This window comes from Coloeus monedula (assembly GCF_965178545.1).
Source record: "Coloeus monedula genome assembly, chromosome: 3".
In the NCBI taxonomy this organism is placed as follows: Eukaryota; Metazoa; Chordata; class Aves; order Passeriformes; family Corvidae; genus Coloeus; species Coloeus monedula.
In genome coordinates this window covers 102,332,521-102,356,907 of record NC_138783.1, presented here as the reverse complement: position 1 = coordinate 102,356,907, position 24,387 = coordinate 102,332,521, and positions in this window count along the sequence as shown.

Below are 24,387 nucleotides of genomic sequence, written 5' to 3'. Positions count from 1 at the left end.
AAAACAATAAAAATAAGAATATGATTAAGAAGATAAAGAGATAGATGATATAGTAGTAGTAGTAGTAGTAGTAAAGAAGATGAAGAAGATGAAGAGGAAGAAATAATTGTATTAAATAATAATAAGAATAAGAATAAGAACAATAATAAGAAGATGAGAATAAGAATAATAAGCTGAATAAGATTTAAAAAAGAAGAGGAAGATGATGAAGAAGAAATTGTAGTAGTAGTAAATAGTAGTAAGAATTAGAATAAGAAAAATAGGAAGAAGAAGAGGAAGAAGAAGATGATGAAACTGTAGTAGTAGTAGTACATAATAATGTCAAATTAAAAAACACATTCACACATCTAGAATCACTGAATGAAGGGAAGGGCCTTAAAGATCATCTAATTCCAATTGATTATCTTCTGCTCTCTCTCTCTCTCTCTGAAACCTCTTTCCTATCTTTCTACATGCCCTTTCTTGTTCAATAAAATCCATATGTTGTCCTCATATGGTCTCATTTTCACCTTCATTTAGGCAGAGAAATCTCTCCCTAATGGGATGGCGACACCTGGTCAGGGTCCCTTCCAGCCACAAGCATTCCGTGATTCTGTCAACTACTCACCTTTTCTTCTTCCCTCTGCTTCAGGCTGGGAATGTGCTTGAAAATGTCCAGCAAACAAGCCTTTGCTGTCTGCTCTGGGAGCCCACACAGCTTTGGGACCTTGTCACCTGCACCTGCATGGCTCCCTCAGGAGGCACGGCAGAACCAGCAGCCCGGGAGCCTCAGTAATTCCCCTCTGTGATCCATGGCACACACTGCAGTGGGCTGGAATTCCAGTTTCCAGCAAGGAAAAATGTTCCTGCCCTTCAAGGCAAAGCTCTGATGGGGCTGAAACCCTAGTGGAGCAAGTTCTTACAATGACATTTCACAACCAGCCTTCATAACTCAATCAAGGGTTGTTTTAGCACCTGGACTGGGAAAAAAATCAGGCGAGGGTCTTTGGCTGGAGCTGCCACGGGTAAAGACAGACACTATGAAAGAAAATGAGCAGGCAAAGAAAGGCAGAAGAGAAAGGAGGACACAAACAGCACTAAGCTGAGAAGGTGGCACTCTGAAAACCAAAGCAGAACTTACTGAGAAGGAATGGGGCAGAAATCAAGAATTCTGGAACTTTGATTTACTACCCAAATACAATTTCCTCCCTTGATCGCAAACCTCCCACTGATAAGAACAGTCATCCAGTATGCTTGTCAGAAAGTACTTAGTTCTGAATTGATGTTGCAGGCTGCAGACACAAAAACATGGAATGGGCTTTCTCCTCCTTCTGGTTCCTTTGACATCCTCAGTAGAGGAGGCACCAGGGGGGAAAGGGCAGCTTGTTTTCACCTTTCAATATGACATCAAGGGGCAAAGAGGTCTCATAATCTCTGTAGCTCTTCCCACAGGGATGTGAAGGCTGATACCAGACCCCCAAGGGTCACATTAAGGGGTGCCTTCATGCAGTGCTTGCTTGGTATTGAGGGGCAGTGTGGCAATTGTATTTGCTTGGCTTTGTAATTCTGCCACAAGCAGGTGAGTAGGCCTTGGCCTCCTGGACACAAAGATTCTATGATCTTTCTGTTTTGGGGAAGAAAGCCAGGCTCTTTGGTAGCCAAAGCCCAGTGCCCACAGGTGACATTACCAGGGTTATTTATTGCACGAGCTGATGTGCAGGGCTGTTCACGTAACTCTTTGCAGTTGTTGTTTAGTGTGCAAACAGCATCACTCAGGAATGCTGAGGGAAGGGGAAACCTTTTGTTTTATGAAAACCAACAAAACCTCTGAGTCTGACACCAGTGTCTTTGAAGGGCTGCTGAACAGCTCTCCTGCCCCACTCTCCCTAACAAAAGTCCCCCTTTTTGCCCATCCTTGGCAGCGCTCTTATTGTTGCTGCCTCTTCTGAGCTTCCCCTTCCCCTCCCCCTCCACCTCTGCCATGTGCTCTGAACTCCTTTGTTCCAAGCACAGACAAAACCAAATGTAACTCAGACTCTTTAGCAGTGTCTGATTGGCTGGTCACCCTGGGTCTGCCCCCAGTCCTCCACTTTCCCCTTCTCTGAATAAAAAAAAAAAACCAAGGGGGGGGCGCCCTCTTTTGGCTTTGCAGCTCTTTCTGCAAACATCTGTGTGCTTCTGTTTCTTTTGAAAGCTTCTAATTGCAGGAATTAGGCAAGCTGGGAGCTATATTACTCCCTCTTTGCTTCTGCTGGTGGTATTAGATTTGCAGCCACCATTTTGCCGCTTTTAGAGCTACTGAAATGCTGGATTGCCCGTGCTACCTCTCTAGGCTGCCCGAGGCTTTCTAAGGCATTGAACTACAAGCCTAGCCGGTAAAAAGCTGTAAGTATACCTCCTCATCCCATTCTGCCCTTTCTGGATGGTGGAGCAGAGCGTGCCTTCAGAGAGTTTGCTGGTGACACAAAACTGGGAGGTGTGGCTGACACACCAGAGAGACTCATGCTGCCATCCTGAGGGATGTGGACAGGATGGAGAAATGGGCTGCCAGGAACCTGGCAAAGTTCCACATGACAAAGTGCCAAGTCCTGCTCCCAGGCAGGAACAACTCCAGGCAGTGGCACAGCTGGGAGCAGCTGGCTGCAAAGGAGTTTTGTGGAAATGACCTGGGAGTCTTGGTCAACAGCAAATTTAATAGAAGCCAACAACATGTCCTTCCAGCAAAGATGGCTAAGGACAGGCTGGACTGTATTAGGAGGAGTGTCACCAGCAGGCTGAGGGAAGGAATCCTTGTCCCCTCCTCTGCAATGGTGAGGCCACACCTGAAGTGCAGTGTGTCCACTGGAGAAAGGCCAGTGAAAGGTCATGATGGTGATTAATGGACTGGAGCATCTCTCAGATGAAGAAAGGCTGGAGAGGCTGCATGGACACCCTGGCAGTCTTAGGAAAGAGGAGGACTGAAGTCTGGCTTGCTTCCCTCACTTATTTCCATTGCAGCTTGGAGGTCCTCACACCTGTTACCGGGGTTCAAAACCTATGCCCAGTGCAGGGCAAGGGGAAAAGGGCAAAGAGGAGCAGAGGTTGGCCATGGCTGTCCATCTCAGAAGTTCAAGTGCTCCCTGAACAGCTGAGATGTGTGGTGTTTGGCACTGGGTCAAAATCAAACAGTATATTCATCCCTCATCCTTGAAGCAGAAGCATTCTGCTTTCCTGATGAAAATGCTTGAATCAGCCCCTTTTCAGTCACATTAGTCCATGCTGCTCCTCCCCTAGAGGAACTGCCAAACCCAGGTTGCTCTTATATCCTTCCCCCATCTGGTTACCACATGCAATTGCAGTGTAATTCCCCTCACAGGGGAATATAAAATATCCGGAGTAGTAAGCCACTGCCCAGGCCTCTCCCCAGCCACTCCTCAAAAGGCTACCTTACCCTGCAAAAAGTGGTGAAGAAACTGAGAATCCAGCTCAAGTACTAATTGACAGAGGAGAACATGTTTCCTTTAATGCTATGGAATTTCAGAAACATTTAATTCTGGTGCCATATACACGTAAAGTGTTCTCTAAACTGAAATGACTGACTCATTTCACACAGTAGAAGCAAAAAGACAGTTTCATATACACACAAAAATGTGTAGATTAAAGTAATGCTAGGGCAGCAATTATGCTCTTTGAAGCATATCTAACTGATCAGCTGAAATTCTTATCTGTAGCAAACACTGATGCCAATCTGAATGTCTTGTTACAATTATATATAATAACGGTGTCACAGTAATGAAGGGCAGTTAAGTTAGACACACCAGCTGAATTGCTGGAGTGTATGACTCATTATGTTGCGACTAGAGAACCCTGTGAACATCTTGTATTAATTTTAGTAATTTAGAATTTCTTCACATAAAAAAAGAATTTTTTGAGCCTTGATATAGTCTAATGACCATTTCAGTAATTTCTGTATTTGCTTAAAAGCCTTATTCAGCTCCTCCGTATTTCAAAGGCTACATGTGTTCAATTGAATGTGAACCCAAGAGCAAGACCTTCAGAAAAAATTGTGACTTTGATGTGTAAGTGAAACAAAATTCAACCCAGTCAAATTATTTCTCATTCACATCTCCTTTAATGTACTCAGAATTAGATCCTCTGTCCTTAAAAGTTATATAAGAAAGTGAAAGAAGTCAACCTCTGAAAAAAAAAAAAATTTTATTGAAAGAAATAAGGCTGTACTTTAACTTTCTCATCAGTAACAGCTTCCTACCTGCATTTCTGTTCGCTCACCTGGGCATGCAATGTATGTATAACCAGGCATGATTTGCCTTTAAATGAATGCAACAGCCTAAAATTCACAGTTCTCAATGAGAGTATGGCTTACCTGCCACTCCTGGGGGATTGTTTTGAGTCCAGTTTTAGCTTGCTTTGATTTACACATCAGAAGACTGTGCAGCACTGATGAGTCTGGTTTTGTACCCTGTTGCCCCATGAAACTCCCAGCTCTGGTGAAACTTACCAAAACTGGATCCAATGTTTGGGACAAGACTGTTTCCTTCCTCACCCCAATGAAGAATATATGTCCTTAAAACTGTCCTGTTGTTAGATACCTGCAACAGTCTAATCTCAAAAGATAATAAGACAGTCTTCAATTATTTAAGCATCATTTTATATGCCCATTGATATTTGTGACATCCACATGGGAACAAATTTGATAAATAATCTCTGGGAGACTTGGACATTTCTGGAATACCACCTGGGAAGGATGTAGAATAACCCTGGGCATCTGATACAGCACCAGAAAATTATATGGAGGCAACTGAACCTTATACACAAAACAATAGGGTTATGTTGCCTGAACAATTTGTTTCACAATGCAGCAGAAATTTTATCCAGCATTTCTGAGCAACATGGGTAGAATTCCTCTTCTGCTAGAGGGGTTTTAAACTCATTTCTCACATGCCTTAAGCATTGGAATACAACAAGGTCTTAGCATGATGTATGCCTGAATTCCCCAGCCAAAGTTACTGCATTTTATTTTATTGGCCAGGGACAGATTGTTGGCATATGCTACTGTACATCCAGTGCAATGTCTCTCAGTAGCAGACACCTCATTACAGTCAAGTCTTCCGTGTCTCCTTGGAGTCTGGCCATCTGCTGGAGCAAGTTCTCTGTGACCTCCACCTTCTTCAAAAATCCACATTGGCTGGAGTGTGGTATTACTGTAAAGGACACCTGAAGAACAAAGGAAATGGGAAGGCAATTTACATTCTCAGATCTGATCGCAATTTCATATAAAATGCTTGAAATCCCCTGGAAGAGGAGAATGGAACAATGATGAATAGAATGGGCTGATAAAAGCCTCACTGCTAGGTTAGCAAAGTCAGATGGGCAGGTGATATAGTGCATGTTCAAACCCCTGAAGGAGAAGTTGGTCAGGAACTCTTGAATATCAATGTGGGAGTAAATATCTTAATTTCTGGTCTGAAGAATATCCTTTTGTGGAGTCTCACCGTTTTGGTTTTGCCATAAGATGGACTGGGAGGGAACAGAGATATGTGTAAAACTCTCAGTGAGAGGTGATTTAGGAAGCTGCTGCCTTATAGGCAATATGGCAACAGTGGGAGTGATCTTAACCTGTGCTATTGTATCATATATGATAAACTACCAAGCACCCCATGAATGCACTGAATAGTGTATCTCATCTAACATGTCTTTCCACACTTATGGATTTGGGGTGATTTCAGCTTTCCAGGTCATGGCTGAACACAAGGCTGAGATTCCCAGTTTTGAATTTAACACTAAAAACATAAGTGAGGCACATCTCTGCTCCCTTAGTAATTTTACTTTGTGACCTGTGCAGAGATGTCTTTGTGCTCTGCCCTCTTTTTCTGTGTTGTCTGATGCCATATTGAACTACTGAAAAAAATGAAACCAAGCTGAAATTACCATTAACCAGGGCTAATCAAACTACAGGGAGATTTAAGGTCTATGACGTCTTCTGTTTTGTTTCTGTTTGTGGATAGTTAATGTGAACGCATAAATTTTAAATGTTCTTTGGTTGATTTTTAATGAAATCCATCCCTTTCACGCTGTGGAGAGGCAGCCATTTTAGTGAGTTTACTCTATGGTATATGGCCATATGGAAGAATTGTCACAGATTCACAGATATTGTCTACCATTCCAAAGTCCGAGGGAGTCTTCTCTTACACAAAGGAAAAACAAGGTCCTTTTGGTACTTGGGCAAAATAAAATGTGACAGAGTATAGAATTCAGTTGTCAGTGGGGTCCTTTAGTGGGATATGTTATTGGCCTTTGATTTCAATCAATTCAGTGAGGACTTTTTGTTCTGTAGATATAGAGTCTTCATCAGTCAAAACCTGTATTTGTACAAGAACTCTGAGGCAGTAACATAACATAAATAAGTATGAATTATAGAATAGCCTTTGGAAACCTAAATCTAAAAAATCCTTCAAAGAGCTATCCTTAGTATGTATCTGAACATATAAAAAGTCTAGAAATGCTTTGTTGGTCCAGGGTCAAGAGACTTGACCCCAAATCCATTGAAGTCAGTAGGACTCCTTCCAACAACCTCATTAAATCATTTTAACTCTAACTTCGTGTGGAAATAAAAGTGTACTCTGGTCTTGAGTAAAGGAACCACTGATTTACAGGACCAGAAAAAAATTAGATGCAGATCTCCCTTGTTTAAGCACTTACTGGCAGGCAGTCTTGAACAGGACAATTGTCATGTTATTTTGCAATTAATTACTTATAGTCAGGGTTCATGTCACTGTGGTTTCAGCTCCATTCAAAGACTTTTTTATGGACATCCAATTAGTTGTTATACTTTATCTTAGAAAAAGCAGCTGCATTTGCAAAGAATTTCTGAAGAGACCTTTACAAAATGTACCTGATAAACATGAAAATAAATCTAAATCACCAGCCCATCTTCTTTAAGCAGAACTGCTTGTGCAGATCAGTATACTGAAAACATGTTCGAGCTTCCAGTATAAGCCATCTGTTTTAAAATCTCATATTGAAAGAGAAGGTTACATTGTTTATGTATATACATCACATCACATCACATCACATCACATCACATCACATCACATCACACATGAATTGTAAATCTATTCAAAGTAGTGTGATTTAGACATATGTGAGGAGTATAATATGCTCATGGGTGTGGAAAGGAGCATGTAATGAAAGGTTAGGATGATCATCTCACATTTCAGTTGTGTAAAACATTCTGAAATTGTCACAGATGAATATTTCTTCTCAGATACTGTGCCATGAGTACCCCAGAAGAGATCTCAAAACCTAAATGTGGTATGTTTATGACAGCTCTTATGTGTATTCCTGTCATCTGTGCTAACACAGCACTTACAAACCTCCCTCCACTCTTGCACAGGACTTAAATAAGTTGTTAGGCACTGCTTAAATACACAACTGGTCTCTATCCCAAACCATCTGTCCAATGTGTGGCCTACATTCATCTCATTTAACTTAGGCTTCTCTACCCAGTTTGGAAAGACTAACACAACAGAAGACAAAGAATGGTAGTCACATACAAATACCCAAATTCCAGCCACTTTCCAGCAAATCAGCATCTCTGTTATTATGGGATGAGCATCGAATGCTGCCAAGCAGGTACAGGCTTTTCCTGAGAAGGTGGGTATGCTGCAACAGGGCTGTTGCCTGCCTAACATGCCACTTCTGGGTTTTTTTTCAGCTGTACATATTTTATTCATTCAAATGTGGAATGAAATGAGTGCAGAGATTTCTTTTTCTTTTTTTTTTTTTTCCATTAAATTAAACTATTCATTTTTGTCCAGATCTAGAGGAAGGCAACAAAAGGCTGATTTGAAAATCTAGTGCCCTTGAGAAAGGAGATGAATAGGCATGTTACTGGTTTGGACAGATAGGGAAAGGATGGATTTCAGGGGGTGGAAAGGAGGCAAGAGATGACAAATGACAGGGAAGTAAAAAACCATTGCAGCATTTTTTTATGCCAACAAAGAACAAAAGTAGTCAGTAGGGTTTTGCACAGCACAAATCTGTGAGAGATAAGGTCAGCAATAACACTGAGTAGCTCCAGAAGTTACATATCAATATATTTTCTTCCTCAGTTCTACCATAACTTGAGCACAGTCCCCAGAGAAAAATCCCTTTATTAAAGTTGTGAATAAGGTTTTTGTCCTGAGGATTTGGGTACAGCTTAAATGAAGGATTTGAAACAATGCAAACCATTAAGTGAATTGCAAAAAAAAAGAAGAAACAAACAAAATCTTACTCTTCTCATCCAAAGAGCAAGACCTGTGTCTGCCACTGGTTTCCCAAGCAGTGCTGTGAGTGCACATTTCTGCCCTGTGAGGAATCTTATGGGTGTCAGTGACTCTTGCACAGGCAAGAAGTGTGCACAGCAAATGTAAAGCCCTGAAGTATTTTGTGTAAACCAAGTTTCTGATATGGAGATTCTGCAACAGCAACCAGAGAAAAGTATAGCTATAATACTGAAACTGGTGTCCATCTTCCACTTTGAAATGTCAATGCAAAATGAATCCAAATTCAAAGCAAGATTTTGTTAAAAAAAGAAATCAAGGAAAAAGGAAGAGTATTTAATGACATTTTGCATTTGGTGATGCAAACTAAAGTACAAACCACAGAAAAATGCTACCACAGATGGCAATTTTCCAGATTAAAGTATCATCATTATAGCAGTTTTGACCCATAAAGGGTCTTTTTCTTTAAAATGCAGCTTTAGATACCACTTAAGGAGACTAAAAGGTATCATTTCCTTTGGTTAGGATAAGAGAACCTGAAAATTAAAAAGACAGGTAGCAAATCATATATTTCAGATGAAGCAGAGATGGCTAGAATATAAGAAGTAAGACATCGGGTCACTGATTTCTACAGTCATAGTTTAGACTTTGAAATGCTCATTTATGGGATTTTCCGCCAACTCCACAAAACAGCACCTCACTTGCCTGTGTATTCTCCAAATATGTGCAACTAACAAAAAAAGAAACAAGTAAATCAACACTTTGAGGAGAATGACTTGATTGAACCACAGCGTGGCAGGGGAGGCTGCAGAGGAGCACTGCCTGTCAGAGCAAAGCTCTGCATCTGTACTCCCCCCAAATGTCTCTCTTGGGGGCCAATTATTTTATAATTATTTTTAAAATTCTTTCTCTTTCCACACTAAGTCCCCATTTCCATTGGAGCGGCTGGCAGCACAGTGGCACTCATTATCCATGTGCTCAGTTATGAGGCACTTGCGAGTGAACAGCAGCCCTTTCTGCAGTTACAAAGTGCTGTTTCATCCAGCAATTCATAGCAACTTATACCATAAACACACAACTTTGGTCTGCTCTCTGTTCCTCTGCTGTCTCCCAGAAGGTCTTCAGCCAGCTGCTGGGGAATAGAAAAAGCTAACAGTATGTAAGTGACAGAAGAGCCAAAGCAAAGATTTTGCAGGTGGCCTGGATGGTGACATTTGCTCATGCAGATATTACCTGTAGGGACACCACTAGCTGAAGAGGGATTACAGCAGAGAAAAAAGAAAGATAAATTTCATTTTGCAGCCCGCTGTATGACTGCCAATAGCACTCTGTCTCTGAAAAAAATCATAGGGAGTAGGATCCAGTTGTCCACATACGTGTTTGAAAAACCTTAGAGAACCCCAGGTGAGTTACACATGCCCTTCTAGGGAAGAGTGGATCTTCCTAGGTCCTGTGACAAACCTGCCAGCCTATGCAGGTGTCTCAGACATCTCACATGGCACCAGGTATTGTTTGTCTTTTGACTCCTCTCATGGTCCATATTCAGCAAGCAATACAGCTGCCTGACCTAGATATCCAAAGCCACAAAAGACGTTCCAGGGTATCACAGAAAGGTAGGTATGACAGTAATGGAGACTCACACAGAAAGGATCGATCATCTATGGACCCTCTGTTCAGACAGACCTTTTCCCTTGCTCTACCAAAGACATACTGGGTCTGTGCCTTGTGGTTGCAGTTGGCTACGAGGACCACTAATTTAGCCCATGCTATCTTGTGTGTTGCTCCTAAGCTCAATTCAGAGAAAAACAAAGGATTGTGGGCAGATACAGTGTCCTGGTGGCAGCTCATGTCTGTTTCCAGTCTTCCTCCAGGCTTATCCTTCCCTTACAGAAAGCTTATTACTAATTTCCCATAGAAAAGTTTGCAGAGAAAAAGGAAGAGAAATTTGGGGACTGGAAAAATTTAAGACATGGCCTGTGTATGTCTTACAGTGTCTCATATCCAAAGGGGTGTTTTGGAAGGAACTTAGGATTTTTCCCTTATGCACAAAAGAAGAGATTAAATTATTCCAAAGAAGACATATTAGCAGTGAAGGAAGAAAGTCCCTTGGCAAAACTGTATTTTTTGTTGTGCATTTGTTTTTGGTTTTAGAAAGCTATGACTGTGTATTAGATAGTAATACACTCTTCCCTACAACAGTCTCACCAGAGAACACTCCAAGCAAATGTTCAACAATGAGCATAAGATATTTTTCACAAGGCATGGCATGTTTGGCATAGTGGGCTACCTCTCTTCTGGCCAATTAAGCAGAGACCAGGAAAATTCTTGGGTTGTGTAACTCTCTACAGTAAAATTACTGCACGTGTACATTGTTGGCTCATGGTCAGCCTGAACTCCACCAGGACCCCAGAGCCTTTCTCTGGAAAGCTGCACTGCAGCTGATCAGCCCCTGGCATGTACTGGTGCCTGGGGTATTTTTTGCCATTTGCATTTGTTGAACTTTGGGAGATTCCCCACTGGCCAGCATTCCAGCCTGTCAAGGCTGAATCTGCTGCAGTGGTCAGTCCTCCCAATTTTGCATCATCTGCAAACTTTTTGAAGTGCACTCTGTCCCTTCATCCAGGTCATTAATGAAGTTATTAAACAGTATTTTTCCCAGTGTTGACCCCTGGGAGGCACCAGTAGTGACTGGTCACTGCTTGGACTTTGTGCTGCTGATCAGAAACCTCTGAGCTCAGCAGCTCAGCAAGTTTTCAGTCCACCTCACGTATCTATGTATCTTGTCTCTGCTTCATTAATTTGTGCCATAAGAATGGTATGGGAAACAGTGTTAAAAGCCTTGCTAAAATCAAGATAAACAACATCCACTGTTCTCCTCTTGTCGATCAAGCTAGTCAGGCTGTCAGAGTAGTTTTGTGTTCATAAATGCCAACTAGCTACTACCTTCTGGACCTTCCTACTTCTGGAAGTAGTTTCAGAGTTTACCTACACTTGCAATTGTTGCAGAATTAAGTGGTTCTGTATTTTGCAATGCTGCCTGAAAGAAGGGGATCAGTGAAATATGGGCCAGAAACTCATTGTGGTCAATAGCATCACAACTATTATGGAGTTTTGGGGGTTCAAGAACAGCCCATTTATAGACTCCTTGACTCAGCAAAGCCAATCCTCAGCACTTGTGACAGCATTATGTTTTCTGCTGTAAAAGAGTCAAGTGGAGCCTGAAAACTAGCTAGAAAACCTCACAGGAGTGGGTGCTTCTGAGTTTCCTTGTGCACAGTGGGAAATACCAGCAGTCAGAGTACCTTTAATCTGACAGCTTGGAAGCCAAGCCAAGCAGTGAGGTAGTGGTTAGTGCTCCCACAGCCAAGGCAACAAGGGAAGCAAACACAAGGAATGCAGCAGTGCTTGCTAGGCAGGCTTCTTGCTATGCACAGGAAGAGTGGACACACTCCCGAGTGCTCCTCTGTCTTCTGTAGCTGACTCTGAATAACTTTTAATTATATGGATGCTCAGTTTCCTCACATAAAGTGTGGTGCAGACTGCAGGAAGGCAGACATGCCTTCAGCTGAAGAGGGTGTGATTTTCAATGTTTAAATGGGCATGAGTAAGCTGTGAGCTGGGCCTTGAGTGGGTAACACAGGAACAAGGATACACAGGCTTTCCTGCTGTTGAGTTTATTTTTGATCAGAGGAACAGCACTGATGATTTAATCCATCATGTCAAAAGTCTTCAGAGTCAATACAGAAAGAATAGTAATTTAAATCTCTCACTGACAACTACCCATTTTCAGCTTTAGCCAACTGTGCAGCTCAGAAAAGAAGTGGAAGCTATACTGACATTAAAGGAAATGTCTTCCGTAAATTCCTGGTAACCACCTGCCTCTCACTAGAAAGGGATAATATTTGCTTTCAGACATGTTCACCACTTCAGTGACTAGTGTAGATTTAATTTCTTCACTTTCTTTAATAGCAAGTGACTGTATTTTCCTTGCCATGATAACATTATTAGAGTTTATTCAATAACAGAAAGACAAAATGGACTAGCTTGGAAGAGTTTCTAGGTCTAATGGGCTTGGATTTGCTGACAGAGGAGTCTGTAGTAACCTGCCACTTTCACTGGGTAAAAGCTGAACTGTTGACTAAGATATGTCTGTTGAGCAGTCAGCTCTGTGACTACCAAGACTGCAGCCAGAGCTAATAACTAGCTAGATACAGTCAGCTAAAGCCATCAGTGGTGCTATTTAAACACCAGCATGGTCTAACTGCCCAAGTGTGTGGTTGGGATGTGTGCAGTATTTCCCACATCACTGCAGCTTCCTGGCTAACACCACTCCAGGACACTGGAACTAACTCTGATGTGATCATCTGCAGTCACAGCAGGGGTGAGAGCAGAGCCCAACACAGTCGTTTGCCAGCCTCATGCTCAGCAGGGGTTTAACACTAGCACTCCATAAAACATTTGAATACAGTGGTAAATGTTTGTGAAAACAGTGAAGACCTTTGGCTCAAAACTTTTTTAAAGCAGAAGTCAATCAAGAATCATTGCCAAGCTGTGCTGGGAGCCTTAGTACCTGCCTTGTGGTCTGGGTGCTGTGATGGTCTCTCCAAGACCTCTGTTCTCACATGTGCAAAGGAGGAATGGAATTTACTGCCACAAAAGAGCTTTTGTGTGACTTAATTCCCTTGAGAGCTGGGAGCTCTAGAGGTGCCTTGTGAAATCACCACAGAAATAGGGTTTTGTTTATGTAGAGAATCCGAATAAAATAGTCAGGTACAGAGATAGTATCTGTTTCTAATCTGAATGTGAAGAAACAAAGGGTGTTGCCCAACAGCAAATACTGATTTAGCAGCAGGCAGCACTGTCAAAAATTTGGCAGACAAGTGTAATGAAACCAGTAGTATGGTACCCAAATTTATAGAGAACTATATCATGGTAGAAAATAACCCCCTTACTAGCTATGTGATTACTTGCATTCTTCCAGTTATGTCACCCAAAATTACTTCCCTGCAGAGAAGATTTGTAAGGAGCAGGGCTTACTTTCATGCTTTTTCTACTTTTGTGATTCACAACACAGTTTAAGCAGTTTTTTCTTCCAGAGTTTCCTCTGCCCCAAGCAACAAAGGCAGGCATGCAGGGCATATTCAGAGCTATTAGTTCTGTATACCAAAGTGAACTGGTGGAATATTTACAAGGTATATATTTATATTTGGCAAAATACTTTAGACAAGTTAGATTAAGCATCCTTTTTACCCTAGTATCCTTCAAAGCAAGTAAGAGCTTTTACAGAATAAGTTATAAACCCTAGATGCAAGCTCAGGAATTTGTTCTCTCCCTTTCCTTCTGCAGATGACTCAGGGATGTCCCTGTCCAGTCAAAATCTTGATTGTGGAATCCTCTACAGGGGGAAACACAAACTGATCACATATTAACCTGACACATTTCATGTTACAGAAATAGAAACAAAGATGTTTTTTCAGTATGAAAGTGTGTTAGTTCTCATCACATTCTATGTTCTCAGTCTTGTCCACATCAGGCTTTTCTATTTTCAGATTGATTGTTTCTGAAAACAGAGCTTTGACAGGGCCTTAAAGTATGTTCTCAGTCTGAAGACGACATCCTTAATACAGCTGTAAAGGTAGAGAGTGTAAGCTGGACTAGACAAGTACTGAAAACTGAAAAAGGAGCACATTTTATGCCATGATCTAGAAACACCTTCCAACCCTTATGGACACCCAGTTCTGTACTCATGGAGTAAATTGTTCCAGCTGACTGAAATCTGGAACAAGTTTCATACAGTGGTTCACAAATTATATATGGATCAAACTTGCCTTATGATGACAACAGACTCTGGCCAAAAAGAGTTTCAACTTTCATTGTAAGAATATAACAGAACTCTGCAGAGATGCACATAGTGAAAATATCACTAATACAGGTCTGCAGATGGAGCGAAACATGCACATATCAATACTGTGTGCACATAAAGATTGCTGGCTTTTAGAAGTATTTTAGTTCCTTTAGGACTGACTAGAGTTATATGCAAGATGTCATACGCTACTACAGCAGGATGCACCCTAAAACTTGCAAACCTCACTAGGTCCTTACAGGTGATACACAGAGTAAAGCGAGCACACATACACAAGGTGGTGCTGCTGGGCTGACACAGTGAATGTCCTGCTACTCCACTCACAGACCATTTTGTGAGAGAAAATCCCACCCTGGGCAATCTTCCTTTGATTTTCCGCTTTCTGAATATTCCACCCTTCACATGTCAGCCGGCCAGGAAATAGTGGTCTTGTTTCATAGAGATGGTGCAAGTCTGGCTTTTGTCTTTGGTTTTTCAGTATTTTTGGCGTTATTTTCAATTGTGTCCTACACACCTGTTTCAGTGGACTGCAAATACCACACAGATCCTTCGCAAAAACCTCGGTCACAATGACATAAGGTAAAATCTCTAAGTGCCTGTGTGAATATCACAGGATGCAGGATGCATACCAAAGGTCCAAATAACTTTTTTCTGAAGTAACTGAGGTTAATTATAGGTAAATAAATAAATAATAGGTAAATTCCTAAGCCATCTAGATACCTTTGCAAATATTATTCAGTCTCTAATTTAACTTAATGGGATCAAAACAGAAGACACCTTAAACCACTTTATCTCTTGAGGATGGAATTCACACCTGTGTTTTTAATAAGCAGTTACATAATACACACTGAGATTTAAATACAATAAAAGACTGAGCAAGCAAATGCTTGCAAAAAAAAGGTATTAATACAAGCAAATATGGAAATGTAAGGTCTCACTACGCAAACATTTATGGAAATCTTGTATATGTGGGTATGCTGAATTCTTTAAGTAGTATCAGTTCATGCCAACTGAATTATGTGCCATAGATTTTCAGATGCTAAGGGTTGAATTCCGTAGGTTTATGCTGATGTGAGCTGCAATAATTCTGGAGCTTCTTGAGGCTTACACCAGTAATACAGAGAAGATAGCCAAATTGTTTTGTTAGCCATTAAAAATTTAAGGAAAGCATGAATTAGCATAGCAATGAACATGTGTAAAATGGGTCCTTACCTGAAAGAGAATTCTCATCAAAATTTGGAGTACAGAGGGCATCTTGAAATATGAATTATGTCCTCTAAACTATAGGTTTTCCTATATGATTTCCTCTGGACTGACTGTACTGGGTCTATTGCTGAGTAGTCAGTCTGCCCAGAGAAACCTTTAGGTCTCTTAAGGATAGTTAGTGTTTCGATAATCACACAGTAATTAGGTTTGCCTAACCACCAAATGGATGCAGGTTACTTACTGTTCTTTGAAGACACAAAAGTTGCTGTACTTACAGGATGGTTGCATATGCTGGCAAAACTAAATAGGCATCGCTTTGCTAGAGAAAAAGCTCTGTGTTGTCTGTCATCAGCTCAACACAACTTGTTTGAGAATTTTATCACAAGAGCTCTCTTCCTTAATTAGCACAGTGTGGCAGGGCAGGACACTTGCTGTGACTGTGAAGAGAGCCTCTCCTCTTTCTAAAGATTTTAACATGAGTGGTCAATTTGTGATCACAGTAGTGGTGGCATAAAAATCTGTGATAAGTCTTCAGTGTCACCAGGATTCATTAGGTAAACCACTGTTCTTATTCCTAACTCACATTCCTGATGATGAGATCAAAATCTGGATCCTAGCAACTGTATCTCAAATTTTGGTTGGCTGATTACTCAAAATACATTTCCCTCCTTCACTGTTTCTCCCAAAAACCAGACTCTCCCTGTGACAATTGTCACCTTATAATTAGAAAGACAAAAATTCCTGCTGCCTTATTTAAGCAGAAATCTCTCTTGCTTTGTGAACTACATTTATATTTTACAAAGATATTCCCTAGCAACTTACTTGCTTCTCTGAATAGTGTCTGCCTCTTAATATGTTGTGCTTCAACACCATGGGGGTTTTATTACTATTGTGTTTGAGTACTAACTTCTCTGTTGATTCTCATTTTGAAATATTGGCACCTCCTTTTTATTTTTGAAGCAAAGAATGGCAGCAATTAAAAATTCCTCTTTATTTCCCCCAGCCTGTGAATTTTTCCACTATCATTGGGCTTTTTACTACAATTCCTACTGTAAATTTCCGTTGTAAATCCAAACATGTACTGTAGATAGAGCTTTAAGGATTTTCCAAGAACAAATCCATTCACTAAGCCACAGAGGTGCCCCAGTTATAGGGGAATAAGGGGAAGACTCACAAAAGGAGCCAGGGAGTCAGGTGATGCCAGGTATGTTTGTGATTTGGATTTGTACTCTTTGCATTTCCCTCTAACAGGGTAGCACAGAAAACACAGACTCAGGAAAATCTTGTCTTTATCCTCTCTCTAATCCTCAGAAAATAATGAAAGATTGACTGGAGGTCCCCTTAGAGCAGGGAAACAAAGTATATCCCATAAAAAGGAGAGACAACTTTTCAGCTGGTGTGTTGAAAGGACCAACACAGCCATCCCAAAGCAGAATTATAATGTAGTAAGTGAAAAAGATTCCTTCAAGCCACAGTCTATGTGAAAGTGAAAGGTCAATGGCAAACTCTAATTAACATAACATTTTAAATGGGATTAGTCCTAGCCGTGTGTATCAGCAGCAGATGCAGTCTTACGAAAGGAAAACTGAAATGGGGAAGAGGTTAATTATGTAGGTAGACATCACAGGACCACTTTTAGCAATATCCAGAAAAAAAAACTGCTGTGAAAGAGTAAAATTGTCTTATTCATTTAAAAGTATATTTTTTCAGTTTCTTCCAGTTCAGTTGAAAAATCCAGAGAACTTGGAGCTGCTGTGTTCTGGAAGAGTGACAGCGATCCAGGCTACCATAGCCTGTTTTCCTCTGTCTCTATTTCCCTTCCCTCTCTACCCCATACCCACACACACCCACACACCCACACCCCTTTCCCTGTAGCTAACAGGCCTACCCTGTGACATGTAGGAAATAAGTACACCTAGAAACCAAGAAAACTGCATTTAATTTAGGGAGGTGATTTCATGCCAAGCATCACTACCGTTGAACGGATGCTGTGGGCACAATAGGATGGAGAACCAGAGCAGCCCAGTGGTAAGGGAGGTCTGTGTCTCGCTCATCTTTAAGATGTGGCTGAAAATGCTTTGAAAGCCCAGTCTTGTCCAGTGTGGAGGTACAGAGATGAGGACATTAAGCCTTGAACTGAAATATCTCCCAAAGCAAATGAAAACTGAGAAAGACTTTGCTCTTCTTGCCTTTTACAAGTGTCTTTGCATACACTAGAAAAACTGGATTCAGGCTCATCCTCACCCTTGGGCAGCTCACATCCATATCTCTTACCCTCAAAGGAGCAGATAGTCAGAGGCTGTTTGGTGGTGAGTGCATCTGCCCTCTCTCTTGTTGTATCACACTACAGCTCACCTGGGTTAGAGAGAGGAAGAATGTGTCTGTGCTGTAGTGATGCAGGGACTGACTGAAGTCCCTGCAGCCACAGCTCCATGAATTGCCCATGAATTTTTATTATCCATAATACTGCACCAGCCCAGAGACCAGAAGTCGGTGCTCCAACAGAGCCTTGTCACAGATCAGAGCTCTGAAAGACATTTGTGTTCATGGAGCTGGGCTCTTGCAGCCCATTTCTCCATCAGGACACCTGTGCTCTGCTTTTACAGCAGCAGCCCTGGCACCTCTGTCAGGTGACCTGACTTTTACTCCCAGCTCACAGTGAAGTGATCCAAACATATAGCCAAACCTCTGTAGGGAATGCTGCAGTCAGCTGGAATATATAAATTTAGCTTATGTCTGTCTACATTATTAATAGACATTTTAATAAATTGCTGTAGCCAGCTGGAGCAAGACCATCAGGTGAACAGGCTGTCTAAAACAGTATCTCATCCCTACCTGCTGCCTTCTGTTGGGGTGCATGTATCTATCTATTTATGTCTGTAACACGCTGGTAACACTAATTAACCCTCCATAAACTATTCATAGGTGTTCCTTTTATATAGAAGTGTCATCTGAAATGCAAACACAGGTTTATCACCCTCCACTGCACTCCTGGTGTGCAACAGCCCATGCCTCAAAGTTTAGATTGACAGCTGGTCTCCTTTTAAGCACACCACTTTCTTCCAAGATTATTCAAGTCACTCAGAGTAAGTTTTCAAACCAACTCCATGGGGCTGAGAATCAAAGTGGTAGTTTCTGTGTGCAATAGGTACATTCATTAAATGTGTCAGTGCATAATGAAATTATGATGTTAGTGAGAGCCCTGCAGTAGGAAAAGGATCTGTGTAAGTCAGCCAGTGCATTATTCTAAAGGTACTTTTATCTGGAAAACTCCTACTCTTCTCAGATTTTGTAATATCATTAACAGTACTTACTGCAGCTTTATTAGCAGTCATGCTACTTTTTTTAGGTCTCACTCTTCAGAAGCAGAAAAAAATCCCACAAATTAGATGTCTCACTTTCTTACTGTGAAATGTGGTCTCTATTTTATTGTTACCTGTAGAATCTATGATGAAAACATTTATTTCCCTCAGCATCCGAATGAAATGCAAGATCAACTTATTTCTGTTAGATGTGAACACTGTGTAGTATCTTATCAATGATTCACTTTAAATCACCCTCATCTTCTGAAATCCTCTTTGTTCAGATTACTGCACAAGCATAACAGAAAATACAATAAAGTAATTCTGAAATCCTTCTTTGATCTACTTTCAAAGCCAGTTTGCAGTAAGTTAGTTCCAAATTGATTTCAGGAGTTAATAATCAAATAGGCAAAAAACATCAGTCAATACCATGTATCAGAAAAACTTCCTGATCTAATGGTTACAAAGATTAAGAGTTCAGAAACACTTTCATTTCTTTAGTATTTGACATTATGAATCATAAATCATAATTATAAATAAACTATAAATCCTACTTTTCCACTCTAAATAGGAAACTTTATTACATGAACTTTAAGTCAGGGTTTGCACAGTGTTGAGTACACACCAGAAGACTCCCTTTAAAAATGCTGCTTCTGGTTCTGCTTTTTGTTTCTTTTCTGCAGTGCTAATTAGACTAAGGCAACTTTTCCTCTCGATGACACACACAGCCAGACAGGTCTTTAGCTTTACCTGGTTAGTTATCCAAAACTCAGCTATGAGCACATAATTTTGTACCAACTCTGAGAGTGCTTCATAGGTGTTTAGATTATGTTTATTTGTGTGAGTGGGTTTTGTGACCCTGTGGTTTTTTATTATACCAGTAGCATCTCCAACTGCAGCATTGTTTGGAAAAAAAAAATGCAACCCACATTATGAAGTATCATCTTAACAACAGCAGATTGTGCAGTGCAACATAACGTTAAGAAAATGAGATGTCGGAGACTCCAGCCACCATTGCACCAGTGAACTCAGAGCTTTAAGCACCAGTCAAGATATTGGCATGCATCTGTGAGACTGTTCCTCTGGCTCAATTTTAAATAAGATAAGGGTTTCCCCTTCTACTTGAGGTCGGTGTTTTGTTACCTTCCTAGCTGATGGACCAAACCTGCTCTTTTTAAAGTCTACAGAGTTGCTCCTTCCAAGGGGATGGTCTAACAAAATGGCATTTGCGCTATCATGACATCATGCAGAAAGATGCACAGCTGATTATGCAATAATAGGAGAAATAGAAAGAAATTGTATGTTAGTATCACATCCCAAAGGCAGACTGGACTCTCTGGTGCTTCCTGTACATCTAGTTCCTCATATGAAAACCAGGAAGCAGCTGCATCATGACTACACGTATTTCAAAACTTTTAATGTCAGTACAGCGTGTTCACAGCAAGTTCTTACACTTGACCCACCACAGCACTTACACATGGCAGAGCCCAGCACTGCAGTGCCTGGCTCTGCCTATTTCAGCACCACAGAGTCCTCAGCCCTGCGCTGGGTGTCCCAAGTTCACAGTATCAATTTTCCCAGCCCATGGGTATATCTGCTATCCCACAAGAGGGATTCACCTGAGACACAGCTAATGGAATAAATGAGAAAACTGGTTGAAGCAAGAAAAGTTGCAGGGATGGATGTAGCTCCCAGGGCTCATGGCCCTACTATGGGGACTTGTGACTTCACAACCTGAGACAAGTCGGCACATTATGCAGCCCTGGTCACAAAACACAGCTGAAAGAGATGGAAATTATACCAAATTACCAAAAGATGTGAAGGATGCAGCAGGACCTCTGCAAGGTAACATGCAGGATCAAACCTCACTCTCATCCATAAGCAAGACCAGGGCGCCATGGCAGCAACTTTACTAATGAGTAAAATTATCTAAAACTTGGCATAGCACAGCTCCTGAGGTCATTACCTACACTCTCCAGCCTTTCCAAAGACAGGGTTGCTACATCCAAAATGTGCATGGTTAAGGTCCTTGGAAAACTAACTCCCTGGCCCTGTCTAGTTTGTTGACACAGCTCTTGTCCAAGTGAGTAGGTATTCAGGACAAGCTAGTCCAAAATTTACCCTGCTAATGCTAATCTGCTGCTGTAGAAAAGGCTACCTCTAGTCCGAGTCAGAGAAAAGGACTATGCAGATCTTGGAGCCTGGATGCTAGAAGACTCACATAGAAGATGAGCTTTATAGCCTCTCATTCCTTTAGAGATTAAATTATTAAGACATGAATATAATGTGACTATTGCATACTAAATATTTATCTCTGCTGGGGCTGAGCCCCAGATCTCACCTTTCCTAGGTGGGCACTCTGACTACTCTTACTTTATATCTTGTTAATAATAGAGAAGAGACAGCACATGGACAATTCTATGCATTAAATATGCAAGCTCTAAATAGGGATGCTGAATATAAACATTATTTTTGAGGCACCTGAGAATTAAAGTTTAAGTCACATAAATAAGAGAGTGGGCATTAATAAAATTTACTATTGCAGTTTGTGTAATACAGTGGTTAATAACCACTCTTGAGCCACAATGAAGTTGTGAATTTATTGGCATGACCTCTAAAATAAAGCCTCAACATTTCAAGGCATTAATGCATTCTATTATGAGCTCTTTATGTATATGTCACATGTTATTTTCACATACTTGCCATTGCTAACATGTTGGCTAAATACACTCACTTTCCAGTAAGAATGTTCATTCTTGTCAATACATTTTTGCAGGCTCAAAAATGCACTTATTTATGCCCAAATAACTTATTCCAAATGAAGGAAAAGCCACAAAACATCAAAAGCAAGAGTCAGGTCTCCAAGAGAGAACACTGTTTTCTCTACATGCTGATGATTTAGCACAGCCAAGCAGTGCTCAAATGGTTTCAGACCCAGAAAACATAAAGGTGCAGAACACAGAAAAGCAAATGTTTCTTAGTTTCTTAGCACACGCACATATGGCACATTTGCCAATCTCTAAATTTTATTTCAGTGATTTACAGAACAAGAAGTAACTGTATGTCTTCTTTATAGTTTCCTTTCTTTGATATAGATCTCTACTAGAAAAAGCTTTTCCCAAAGGTAGCTTCCCAGTGGGATGTACAGAGCTTGGGTAATAATTTATCTGCTTTTTACTACACATGCAGCGTGGTGTCAGAGCTTGCGATAGGATTTGATTTGCAAGGTAATGCCTTGCTCATGAGCAGAAACACCTCACTTGCAGCACAGGCAAGTCACAGGGCTGTGGGTGACTTGCTGCACAGCTGAGAAAGGATTTCCAAATAAAACCTGCACCCTCGCTGCTCAGTGAGAAGGAGAGTCCCTGCTTCTTTTTTTTGAAAGGGATGAAGTGTCTTGTCCCACACTTTTCTGGAAAAAGGAGGGCATCCTCTCTATTTCCCCCTGTAACAGGATGTCAGGCTGTGCTGCCTTGGCCATGACATGGAGCAGGCTGATAAGAATTTCTTTGTCCTTGCGTGTCTTGCTGTGGTCTGGGTTTCCTGGAAAAAAAAAAATGGTCGGAAAATGTGCTCATATCTTCTATGTGGGATTCCACACCTCTATGAAATGGTGTTTCAGGATCCAATAATGGAAAAAAAGTTTCAAAATCTACTCTTACAGTGTACTTAATAGAATGAGCATTGCTTGACTGGCCAGAACCAACAGGACTGGTTTTATTCCCCAGACTGTAAGTGCTCATTGCCTTCACAGTCTGGAGGGCTGAAGGCCAAGTATCTAGTCATAACCCCATGGAAAACAAGGCATTTTGTTATCTCTCACTCCAGTGTGTGCTGTGGGTCCCAAATACTTCCGAGCTGTATTTCACAAGCTTTCTGCTCTTGTGTTGCAGGAAGTGTTTCTCAGTAAGTATTTGGCTGAACTTTCTGAGCCTATGAGCATTCAGTAGCCACTTTTTGGGAAGCTTTTGCCTTATCTTTAAACACAGACCGAGGACCCTAGTTTTTAAAAGACTATTTCATTGCAAGAACATAAATGACAGCAGCATCACTGCCAACACACGGTGTTTCCAACACACTGCTCCTGCCACAGCTCCTATCTGATGTCCACCATCTGGCTGATGATGTTAGTCACTCTCATGTTAATAACATGACCCCTAACCCTAGCACATTCTTGTATCCTTATTCCAACTACAATTTGGGATACTATTATTTTTCATTTGACTTTTAAAAGCAAAGTGGTTGGGAAGTCCTCCAAGTAAATATGTGTCATTTCATGCATCAATCTAGGGACATGATAATATCTGTTAAATTACATATTATTATCATCATTATTATTATTGCTATTTTCATCATTATCATCATCATCACCATTATTTCACAACTGCATATTCCTTATTGCCAATTTAAATACCCTCCTAATCTGCATTTACCTTAAAGAAGAATCACTAGCAAACTTCATCACTTAACCTCTGACTTGGACTTCATTGAAAGAGCTACTCCTACCTGTGGAAGTGTTGTATTTCATGGTGTGCATCTAACCTTCATTTCTCGACAGGAAAGTTCATGCTATGCAGAAATCTGTGAGATTTATATCCTATGCTCAATTTATTCAGCTGAGTGGATGTTCTAGCACATTTCAAGTAGGAGCTGTAGGATATAATGTGAAAATAATACACTGGTTTGCAGTTAGTAGGCATCTTGCAAGATCCCTAATAGCTTCTGGTTTAGCCTCTGGAATACTGCAGATAGTACCATTCTTTAAGGGCTTTCCGTTGTAACTAAAAATGAAGAAAGGGATAAGTTTTCCAATAGAGCCCAGTAAATTTAATTTTAGGTACATCATTACCAAGGGAATTAACTAGAAGAAATAAGTACATTTGTTTTTTCAAATGTGCTTTCTAACACACATTCAATATATCTGAGAAGAAACAGACAAGATCTACAGAATATGCTCTGATCTTTACCAAGGATTGGAAAATTAAGTAGGAATACGCTATTTCTGTATCCTTCCAGACCTGACTTACAGACCTGGGTATCGTCATAGAATCACAGAATGATTTTGGTTGGAAGGGATTGTCTCATTCCAGCCCCCCTGCCATGGCCAGGAACACTTCCCACTAGGCCAGGCTGCTCAATGCCCCATCCAGTCTGGCCTTCAACACTGCCAGGGATGGGGCATCCACAACTTCCCTGCACAACAATTCCATGAGAAGTGGGGAGAGGCGAAGGGCAGATCTGTGTCCTGTGGTGTATAATTAGACACACAAGAACACATTCACATGGGTTTTCTTCTTTCAGGTTGCTGCAACAGCAAAGGCCAAAGCCTTCCTCATTCTCAGTCACCTGCCACAAGCCCATTTTCTACAGCTACTCTTATTTGTTACCTCAGAAAGGGCTGTGCCAGTTATTTAGGCATTAGGAGGAGTCCCTTGACAGGAAATGTGGGTACTGGCCCTTATCTGATAGCTGTGACATTCAGGGCTGTCAGTGACCTGTCGATCATAACAACACTGATGGATTTGAAGCTGTTGTTAGAAACAGCTCTTTGGGTAGACTTGACCTTGCAAAGCAAGCAAAGGATGTTATGGATCTTCCCTGATTAGCTGATGCTATGCAAAAGACAATTTACTCTAGCATGGTTAATACTGGGACATTGATACAATGATTAAATGCAAATTCTAAACATGAAAAGGATTTCAGATATAGTTTTTAAGTGACATTCATCTACCATGGTATCCGTCAGTAGTCAGCTAAGTTCATACAGCACTCT